Consider the following 12,035-nt stretch of genomic DNA (forward strand, 5'->3'; position numbering starts at 1 on the left):
GTCGGAAATAACTGATGTTGAACATATGTGAAAACGAGTGTAACTGACAAATGGATAGATTGTAGAACATAGTAACTCAGAATTCAGTTTGTTCATCACACAAGGCAATTATATGGCTTTAGACGACTCAGAATGTAGTGGATGGACTACTGTTATGATACTTTTTTGTAGTTTGACAGCCCTTTAATCACTGTCTTCTCTCCCTGAATTAATAATAGCATGAACATTCTTCAAAAATTCTCCTTTTGTATTACACGGAAGACAGTCATATGCATTTGGAATGACATGGAGTAAATGATTTTCAGGTGAGCTATTCCTTTAAAAATGCCATTGGGTGATGACACCAAACACATGAGTTCTCTGTGTGCTCCCCTGGGAGCGAACAGGAACTTGAACACTCGTGTCCAGGGAGTACAAATCTCCATCACTGGAACAAACAGACAGGAACACACATCCTGTCCCACATGAACCGCTAATAGAGGACACAGATGCTCCTCACTGAGAGCAGCACCTTGTTTAGAAAAGGTCCAATAAAACTTGAGTATGCTCCTATTTTCTGGTTCACAAGATGGCAGTGATGGGCTTCAAACCCAAGACCAGGAACAGAGTAATAAGAGACTTTGAGGCAGGTTATTGTGGGTTGTTCACATTAGATTTAGTTGATAGTTGAGATACAGAAAGGTGCTGCAGTTGTTTGCTTGCAGTGGATGATAACAGTAGGAGATGTCCTTCATCACTCCAGGTCATCGTGGTTCTGAGTGGACTCATTGATCACCTTAATGGAAGAGAAGAGTGAAAGAGTTCATGAGAGACCCAAATGAAATCACAGGCTTAAAATTAGATTACATTTATTTCAGGTTCACTGTAGAAACTTACTTAATATTGTAACTTGTAGGGATTCATAGAGAGATGTCAATTATAAAAGATAAATTATGGGGAAAGTGCATAATTGTTTTGAAAAATGCACAATTTGCACAATACAAATTAATATGCTTCATTTTCTAAGTAATAAGATTTATTTTATTTTAATTTATTTTATTTCTCTAACCCTTATTTATTTCATTTTGCAGTTGTGACATAACATAATTAGATTTTGGAGGAAATGTGCTTAATTGTCAATAAAATAATGTCACACTGAATAAACTTGATCCTCTAATATGCTTCTGAACAATTAAAATAAAAATAGAAAAATAAATAAATAAATAAATAGTAAAATTAGCATTCATTCATGTATTTAAATATATATGTATGTATGTTGTGACCTGGACATGTTTTTGTAAAATACACCCAGTAAGTGATACACTCAGTGTTGTTTCAACCCTTTTTACTTCTTAATAATCGTAAGACTGTGTGAAATACTGTGGTGAGTCAAACACATACCTGTCCATCTCTGGTCTCAATGGTCTTAATGAGAACTTTCTTAGTAAATTTATTTTCAGTAACAGGTTTGGACTCAAGCATAGCTTCTGTCAAAATGCAAAATTATCTTCAATTACAAACACGTTTGTATATGTTTCATTATGATATGTATTGGTGGCTTGATGTCTTACCTCCCAGACTGAAGGAGGAGAAGTTTGGAACAGGGGTTGAAATTCTACATCCAAGAGAATAAAGAGTAGAATTATTTTATAAAACATAATAACATGTTGCTTCAACCCAAATTAAACCATGTCCAGTGTTCACCTGCTCTCCTCTCCCTCCAGAAGTTTCCTGTAGGTGGCGATCTCGATGTCCAGGGCCATCTTGACATTGAGCAGATCCTGATACTCATGCAGATGTTTTGCCATCTCGTCCTTCATGTTCCGTATGTCTTCCTCCAGCGATAGAGTGATATTGTCCTGGGAACTCGACGACTCCATTGCAAAGTTCTCCTCTATCTCCCTCATTTGACGCTCCAGAGACTCATTCTGCATTATTTACATAAAGAATAGATTTAGAATACATTATCTAACTTGTTACTGATCTGTTTGTACAAATATTAAATATTAGTTCCAAGCAAAAAGTTAAATATATTAAAAAATAATGAAAAAAAAAGATTTAAGTAATAATATAATATGTCTATAAACATGTCTGGGTCACAACCACAAAACAAAACAAATTAAAATGAAATAAAATGTTTCTATTCAGAATAATATTTGAAATATTACATGTTTAATCGTTATTCAGAAAACAGACAGACAGACATACAGAGAGATAGATAGATTTTGAATAGAAAGGTTAGTTAAACGCATGTTTATAGCCAGCTGCCTGAATAATAAATAGCTGCCTGGGTGGTGATGGCGCAGTGGATAAGACACATGCCTTTGGTGTGTTCGACCTGGGTTCGAATCCACTGTGAGACACCAATGTGTCCCTGAGCAAGACACTTAACCCCTAGTTGCTCCAGAGGCGTGCGACCTCTGACATATATAGCAATTGTAAGTTGCTTTGGATAAAAGCGTCAGCTAAATGAATAAATGTAAATAATAACCCATCTGGTTTAATGGCACAGGAAAACTCTATGGCCTCCTTGAGTGCTGAGGTTTGTTTTTACAGTCACAGTCATCACATTTTTGGCCAAAGAATAAGTCTAACTGGTAATTTTAAGATGCTTACGGTTCCCTTGAGCGAGTCCACCTTGCAGGTGAGCGCCTGCACCTGACGCCGGTAATCATTGGTCTCCTGCTTGGCCAATCGCAGAGCTTCATTACTCTTGTTAGCCGCTTCTGTCAGGTCAGTAAACTGGCAGTGAAGGAAGACACAAATGAACAAAGGTAAGCAGAGGTTGTAAACAGGAAGAAGAACTAAACTAAAAGTGACTAAACATAACAGTGATTTTAAAGGGGTCATCCGATGCCCATTTTACACAAGTTGATATGATTCTTTAGGGTCTTAATGAAAAGTCTATAACATACTTTGGTTACAATTTCTCAATGGTAGTGTAAAAAACACCTTCTTTACCTTGTCAAAATCAGCTCTGTTTTCAGCACTCTGATCTAGTCCATGTTGCTTTAAATGCTCGTGAGCTCTGCTGACTCCGCCCCTCTCTTCCGTGGAGAGACGAGCAGACCATAGATATGTGTAGATCCCTATTAGACCGCTCCAGATACGTTGACGCATCAGCCATCTCGCATTCACCATTATAATCAATGAATATTCAAAGATATACAAGCGTATAACTTCCTGTTGTAGACGCACACAGTCAATGCGCTCAAAGATTCGCAGACCGTTCCAAAAATGGCATATGGCTTACGAGCCCTACTTGCATAGAAATAGTCCATAATGAGGCATCTAGGTATATACCTATGGAGCATATTAAACTTCAGCCGCCAAACTGGCTAATTAACACATTATTAGGGAAGGCGATTTGCAAAGATTCATAAAAACCCTTATACTCACTTCTTCTGTAGATAAAGCTTATCTACGCATTAAGCATAGACACATTTATGCAAATCGGGGATCAGCACATTCCCTTCAAAACGAAAGTAACGTTAATCCTCTGCATCTTCAGTGGCTCAGATGTCGGGAGTAAATGACGACTGCTATATTCATTACTACATCCAACAACAAAACACTTCAATCAGCTCACTCAGGGCGGGTCTAAGGTAAGACGGCTTGTCAATCAACTATCGTGGGAGGGGCCTGTACAGAAGTACGTCATTCTGACAGGAACCTCAGAACAGCCTGATTTGAGAAAGGGGATTTTAAAATAGGGATTTTAAAAAAACACTGGGTGGATTTTTATTATTATAGGATGGATGTGTACACACACTTCCAACACACATTTATGTTCAAATACCTTGAAAAGTGAATTTTGCATCCGATGACCCCTTTAATGAACAAGGGCCCATTATTTCATCCATTGCATGAATGTTAAAAGCAGAACTTGCTCATTTGAAAATTATGACTTGTAGAAAAGGATTAGTAGCAAAATAGAGATGAAAAAGGAACCTGAAGAGGAGAATAAATGGCTCATAAATAAATGGTGAAAAGGCTCATGTTAAATACCTTGGATTTGTACCAATCCTCCGACTCCTGGATGTTTTTGGTTGCCAGGTTCTCATACTGCAGTCGGACATCTCTCAGAGCGGCTGTCAGATCAGGTTTGGCCAGGTCCATATCCACCTGCACCTGCTGGCCCTGGATCTGTGCCTGCAGCTCAGCCAGCTCCTGTAGACAGACCGAGAGACAGAGATTCCCATGTAGTGCTTTCTGAATAGCTTCTGTCATCCTCCTTTTCTTGTGTTGTGTGATCATATACATAGAGCTAAATATTTACATTTTAATATATAGAATTCATATATGCAAACAGTTTTTAGCACACCAATGTTTTAGCACACAAAGATCTCCAAGAAACAAAAGTCATCCATCCTGTTTTTTGATTGGGAATTAATGACTGCAAATTAGACAAAGAAAATTGTGAATTTTTACATTTTACACTCAAATTATGATAATTAAAATAATACTAATTTTACATTTGATTGAAATAATTTTTATGAATTTATATATACGTACAGTTTTATGAATACAAATTAGACAAAGACAATTGTATATATTTTACACAATTTTACAATTGCTTCTTATAATAATTAAATTAGTGCTGTCAAATGATTAATCACAATTAATCACATCCAACATAAAAGTTTTTGTTTACATAATATTTGTGTATATTGTGTATATTCATATATAAATACACACACATACAGCATGTATTTTGAAAATATTTACCTGTATTTACATGTATATATTTATATTCATATTAGTGAAGTGACATACTGCCAAGTATGGTGACCCATACTCGGAATTCGTGCTCTGCATTTAACCCATCCAACGTGCACACACACAGCAGTGAACACACACACACCGTGAACACACACCCGGAGCAGTGGGCAGCCATTTATGCTGCGGCGCCTGGGGAGCAGTTGGGGGTTCGGTGCCTTGCTCAAGGGTCTCAGTCGTGGTATTGAGGGTGGAGAGAGCACTGGACATTCACTCCCCCCACCTACAATCCCTGCCGGCCGGGGACTCGAACCCGCAACCTTTGGATTATGAGTCCGACTCTCTAACCATTAGGCCACGACTTTCCCTTTTATATATTTATCATATATAAACGTAACATATTTTTCTTAAATATATACATGCATGTGTGTGTATTTAAATGTACATAATAAATATACACAGTACACACATATATTATGTAAACAAAAACTTTTATTTTGGATGCGATTAATCGCGATTAATCATTTGACAGCACTAAATTAAATATATATATAATGTAAATAATTATTACTTTTTAATGATAATTTTATTCAAATCATTTACATGATACAGTTTTATGATTGCAAATAAAGAAACAAAAAAAATAAAGTATATTTAACAAATTATCATAAAAATGTAATTCAATTCTAAATAGAAATTTTTTAACAGTGCAAAATAAATATCGTATCCATGTAAATATCTTAAACAGACTGATTTCCTACTCTTAATGCCAGTGATTACACTGCTGCTGTCAGTTAACTAACACTAACTGACCAAGAAGATTTATTTAATGGCCTTGAAATGGTCAAATATTTGTTGATTAATCCATCACTAGTTGAGAGTGTGACGGTGGTAATTAGATGCATTTATCTGTCATTAAATGCCTTTTAAAACAAAAAGGAAGCTGTGTATCTTACCTCATCATGGAGCTTTTTGAGGAAGGCAAGTTCATCCTGATGAGACTCCACCTTCCTCTCCAGATCCACTCGAGCAAGAGCAGCGTCATCCACATCCTGCAAAACATTAATATGACACAGCACTGTTGTACTGAGCACACATACACAGAAAGTACACCGTGAAGAGGTCTTTGTGTTTTTAATGAGTATCTGGGCCAGGCACAATGCCCTGCAGTCTGTGTGGCACCATTCGGATGTCTGCTGACAGGACTACCACAGCCCACATTAAAACCATGAATAAACAGAGGCTTTAATACTTGCACTGTTTTTATGCTTGACACATGCTCTCTCACACACACACGTATCCAGACATTCCTGTCCTAGGCAGCCGGTTCAGTCACAAAAATTTGCTTTGTCAGGGTCTGCTGGTCTGCTAGAAGAGCAATCAGCAGTGATGGAGATTTCCCAGTGCTAATGCCAGAAACAAAGACATTCAGCTCTGAGCCTGACATGCCACAAAATAACTGTACAACATCAATACTCCAGTCTTCAGTGTCACATGATCCTTCAGAAATCATTCTGAAGTAATTACACAATGTTATCAATTCATCTCATCCTACGTTGCTCAAATTTTTACATCTACATCCTGAAAACTCCACCCAAGGGTTAAGTGTTGCAACATGTATTACCATACCTCAGAAACTGTTAACAGCAGTTGCAATACCATCTTTAAGTATTTGCATCAGCAAAGGCCTCATGAAATAATCTCCTGCAAAGTTGCTGTTTTTTTATGCCTGGTCCATCTACTGTAACTGAATTATTTACCCTTGTAGTAGACTCTTACTGTAGATTCTTTAAACACTGTCATTTGAAAAAAATAAGTTGAGGTTATATGTTTCTCAAAACCATTAGTTATAAAGATGTTTTACTTGTCTGTAACTCCTCATGTTGTTCTCTGCATCTTCTCGCTGAAGAAACTCATCCTGCAGTCTGGAAACGACAGACGTCAATAAAAAACAGTTCATTTTCAAATATTTTCTAATGCAAAATACTTTCTGCCTGATTCAATTCTTTAAAATGAGTTTCACTTCACATATTAATTATTACACTACTATAGTCCCAAGAAGTATTTAGACACTTGAAATTATTTCATAGCATTAGATCACAAATCATAAAAAAAAATGGTATGTGCAAACAAATGATGTTGGACATCCACAAAGTTTCAAATATGTTTTGTCTTCATTCTGCACGGGGTGCATCAAGGCTAAAGGCCCCTGAGGTAAAAGGAACTATTGATTTTATATTTTCCAAAACACTAAAAAGCAAACACTGCCACAACACTGGTCTGTCACTGCACTGCACAGTTATCCTGACGCATGAGGTCACTGTGTGCAGTTACAAATATTAACTGAGGTGAATGAATTGATATTTAATAACTTTTAAAAGTTAATTTGCTGCAAAGTATTGGTTACTAAAAGAAGAAAAATGAGGACTCTGTATGCATAATGCTTTTATTATTTTGAATGAGAATGTCCTTAATTTGTTACCTAAAAATAAATTGCTATAGCACAATTTGCATATAATGAGAAATTTTGCAAGAATTTTTTTTTTAAATCAAAACAGCTTATTCAATAAAAAGGGATCTCAATCTTCATATATTTTGCCCCCATAACAAGTAGTTTTTGCTTTAAATGTTTTTTTATTTATTCTTCCATTTTTTGTGAAACGTTTTGCTGAAAGTGTTTATATTTAACATATAAACTGCAGATAATATTTGGTTTGATATTCAATATGATCGAATGCAATGCATTCATAATTTAACATACCCAAAAGTGTATAAATAAATATTTTTGGGGGCCCACCCCAGCTAACAGAGAACATTCTTAAAACATTCTGGTAAGATTCTCTCAAAGTTATGAACACCTTTCTTCCAGTTATGGTAATAAAACATTCATTTAACACTATATAGTCTTTAATAATGTTCTCAAAATGTTAGCAGAAAAACTTTACATAAAATACCATTAAATGTGCCATGAATCGACAGCGAACATTACTTTTCAGAGCAATTAATAGTGTTGGGTACTGTTCATTTCTGAATAATCTAATACATCTTTAACATTGTTTAAATTTAAAAATTCATGTACCACTCAAAAGTGTGTGATCCGTACTTTTAATATATCCTATTTATGCATGGATGCATGTAATTGACTAAAAGTGAAATAAGACAAATGTTACAAAATATTTGTACTTCAAATAAATGCTGTTCTTTTGAATTTTCAAAGAATCTAACTTTTTTGTTTCAGAACATTCAGAGAACATTCAAAAAGTAACTTTCCTATGAATGTTTAAAAATGGAATGTGTTCCTAATTTAATGTTTCCTTTACATAGTCATGAAAAACAGTATAACTGGAATTTTTTTTTTAAGTTTACAGAAAATACAGAGAAATGTTGTTTTCATAACTCAATGGGAACGTTAAAAAACGTTCTTATATTTTTGTTAGCTGCCTGGAACTGTATGGCAAGTTTCTCTCAAAGTTAAACAAACGCCCTTCCAGTAACGTTAATAAAACGTTCACTAGCACAAAAACTTAACTTTTTTCAGAAACGTTTTAGTTGGACGTTCTTCAAAACATTTTTTTGAATGTAACTACTTGTTTCAAAATGCTCAAGGAACTTTCAAAAAAGAAAAACGTGTTTAAATTCACAGAAAATTCTTAGAACACATTTTCATTACTTCTCGCTGAGTCGCTCTAAATCTTCTGCAAGGTTGTCTCGCGTCACTTCCACGCGTGCTTTCTCCGTGGTGAGCTCAGCTGGTCCACCTGGCTCCTCAGGTCGCGCATCTCCTCCTCATACAGATCCGTGATGCGCGACGATCTCTGGCCCCGCAGCTGCTCCAGCTCCGCGCACAGGATCTTGTTCTGCTGCTCCAGGAAACGCATCTTCTCGATGTAACTGGCGAACCGGTGTTGTGCCTATTTTCGACTCCCTGCCAAATTATTACCCCCCTCGTTGAAATCGCCACCTGATTGCCTAATCCTAACCCCACCCCTAATCCTAACCCCTCCCCCACACCTAACCCGAAACCTAACAATACTAGGGGGGTAATAATCTGGCGGGGGTCAGAATTCGGCACTACACCGGTCGTTCAGCGAGTGCATCTGCGCCTTTTCATTCAGCCGGTTCGTCTTGAATTCCGTACTTAGGGCGTCCGAGAGGTTAAAGTCCAGGGTCTCAGAGGTCAGTCGTGGCATCGCCGCGCTGCTTCGGACTCTGGAGCTCTTCGACGCGTAAATGACCGGAGCCGAGGAGACGCCGAAAGCCACCCGAGAGCGCACGGAGCTGGAGGTCTGACGGCTGGAGAACGAGCTGCTCCGGCCCACATCTCCAAAGCGCTTTCTGTAGGAGGAGGCAGACATCGTGAACTTCAGAAGTTGTGACTCAGCGCACCGTTTCTCTCTTCAGGAACTGTCCCAAACGGGGAGCGACAGTCCGACAGGAAGCATCATTTATAGTCAACTCATTATGCAAATCACATAACGGTGCTGGCGGATTTGAGTGACACTAGCAGAACCCTATGAGACTGAGACGAGTTTCTAGAGTAATTTGAATGCTCTCCGCCTACTGAGGAAATAAATTAATGGAATTAAAGGAGAAACGAAATGACAGAAATGTCCTTTTTAATATAGCCTATGGCATTTTAAAATTTGATAGATTTACCACCATTCCACCAAATCCAAACACAGGGTTCATTTATTTGTTTGTTTGTTAATTAAATATTTAATAATTACTTTAATATTTTTGTGTTGTATTATTTTTCTATAATTATTCATAGAATAAATATTGATTGTTTATTTTTATTTAGTTTTTAGATTTTTATTTATTTATTTTGTGTCATAATAAAGGACATTACTGGATTAGCTGGAGGGTTTTGATTCAAAGAATCCTATTAAAAATATTAGTTTAATCTTTTTTTTTTTTTAGAACCTTGAATATTATCAGGATGACTGTTGAATTTCATCTTATCATTATTCAGTGCACAACTCATTATCTTGGAAAATATGTTTAATCATGCCTGAACTATCCAAGCTCTAGTTGAAGGTCTTTGCATTACACATTATTTATTTGTTTCGATGCACTACTTGTGATAGCTTAGAAATAAATAAAGCACACAAACTGTAAACATGTTGTGTCAGTATATTCTGTGATCATCACTGAATATCCAACTAAACGTTTCTAATAATTACGCTGAGCTGATCTTGATCAAATGGCACCAGAAATCTGTTTCACAGGTCGATTCACACATAATCACATCCACAGGCCTTTCTTATTTTGGTGAGTCTTGACATTTTTGTTCCATCTATTTCAAGAACTGTTTTAGCCTGTAAACAAGAGAGACCACTTTAGTTGTTTACAGCCACTTCATTCTAAATGAATCACCCAGTTAAGAAAAAACAGACCCTTGAGCCACACAAAAGTCATTAGAAGTCCTTCTTGAGCTGTTTTTGGAAGCTGAAACACCTTCATTTGGAGAATTAATTCAATATTGCTGGTCAGAGAACATGTTCTTTTGTTAACATGGTCTTTTCTTAGGCCTTGCAATTAAACTTCTAAATTAAATGACATATTTTTTGAACACTAGATAACAGTAGTTACTACAGCTGATTACTGTAGTTAGATATTCAGACTAAAAGACAGTTGCTTTTCGGCAAGTGCTGTTATTTTTGATGAGGCCTTGGTTCTTATATCCTCCAGCCTACTTGGCTGAAAAGCCCTTTTGTTTTACCTCAAGTGATTTTGAGCCACTGATCATCATGTCCTATTTCTGTGGAAACTCAGGCAAACATGTCCTTAACCAGCAAGAAAAAGGTTCGGTTTTCCCTGTTACTGCTAGCATACTTACAATATAGGCATATTATTGTCTTCTATTTCAAAACATTTTTTAAAGTAGTCAATATAGTTAATTGTCCCTAACAACATACAGGATTGACTGCAACCACATATGCGGAACATTCACTATCCAAAACATAGATCTAACTCCTCCCACCTTACATATACCTATACATTTAGCCTAGAATAAAGAGACTTTTTCCAACCCCACCCCTTGGATCTTTGTTCTGCAGTGAGGGGCTACTGGCTACTTTATGTTAGTTACTTCAGGACACGTGTCAAAAGGTAAAAATGTTACTCGCTCAGTGTTTCCAGCACGACATTGATCTACAGTGCCATGACAAAAGAACATACCACACAGTCCGTGTAGTAGGCTAAATGACTCATATGAACTGAATGAATCGTACGGATAAAATGCTGTCACAACAAATTTTGATGTTATTATTTGACTTTTAATCAAGTTTTTATTATTATTATTTATTTATTTTAGTTTTTTTTTTATCTTAAAAAATGCACTAAGCCTACATACTCATACTGTTATTATAATGTGTTCTAGTGTTAAATGCTAATTATTTTTGTAATATGCTGATGGTTATTAGGAATGATTGATTTGACTGTTAGGCCTACTGCTTTTTCCAGGGAACGAATAGGTTAGAAAACTGGGTAAGAAACGTCTCTTTGATATGTGGGCGTTTCATGAGTTTCATGAGCTCAGAAAGGTGTTAGTTACAGTAAAACCTTCTTACAGTGTTCTCATAAAGGTTTCATGTAAAGAATGAGTTTGGCACACTATACTCTCAACACCACCACTAGGAATAATGAGGCTGAGAGGTCTTTGTTCAGGTCGCCATGGTGACTCAAAAGGGTGATGGAAGGGTTCCAGGACTGCAGAGGGCTAAAGAGGGGTTAACTAGTCTATAAAAGAGCAGGAGATTTGTGTCTGCATGTGTGTGTGCATGTTTACTGTAAAAAGGCGCCTTAAACTTACAATGCCAGAAATCACTGCAGTTCTATCTGCTTCGATTCTTCAGGTTTTTGCTCACATTTGTACCTTTTGTGAAGCCGCCCGTGGTCCTTTTGTTTAGCACCGTGTTTGTCTAAATCTGTTTCCAAGCAGAGTGTGGATATTTTAAAGCTCAGGCTAGAGTTGAATAAAAGGTCTAAAAATTACAAGGTGAGAACAGAATTCCAGTCCAACAAAATTTTAATATTTTGAATATTTTGAATTTTATTTAATTTTTAATATTAATATATATAAACAAAGTATACTTCGACTTTTGTTGAAACGTGCTGAAGTTGCTTTTGGTCTCGTACTCTATCGCATACCTTGTCAGTGTCGTGTGCTTGCTTAGCCCTTTGTTGTGTCTTGAGTTTGAACCGGAAAGGGCTCGCTATCGCCTTCCGGGTTCAGACGTTGCTAAGAAACCGATGCACGTTTAACAGCCAGAGTGCGCGAAGCACGTGAGTTGGATGTCAACATGCATGGGAATCTCACGCTCAGCCAGTCATGA

At 36.8% G+C, this 12,035-nt stretch overlaps 1 pseudogene across 1 annotated transcript; it reads right to left on the bottom strand.

Moving 5' to 3' along the window:
* Nucleotides 1-641: 641 nt before the first annotated feature.
* LOC306881123 (vimentin-like) lies at nucleotides 642-9,053 on the bottom strand (annotated as a pseudogene). Its single transcript has 10 exons — nucleotides 8,776-9,053; nucleotides 8,369-8,589; nucleotides 6,563-6,623; nucleotides 5,655-5,750; nucleotides 3,988-4,149; nucleotides 2,596-2,721; nucleotides 1,684-1,907; nucleotides 1,551-1,594; nucleotides 1,381-1,466; nucleotides 642-775 (listed from the first exon to the last, which is right to left on the bottom strand). The product of its transcript is annotated as a vimentin-like (transcript).
* Between the last annotated feature and the right edge of the window lie 2,982 nt (nucleotides 9,054-12,035).

This window comes from Barbus barbus (genome assembly GCF_936440315.1).
Source record: "Barbus barbus genome assembly, chromosome: 15".
Taxonomy (NCBI): Eukaryota; Metazoa; Chordata; class Actinopteri; order Cypriniformes; family Cyprinidae; genus Barbus; species Barbus barbus.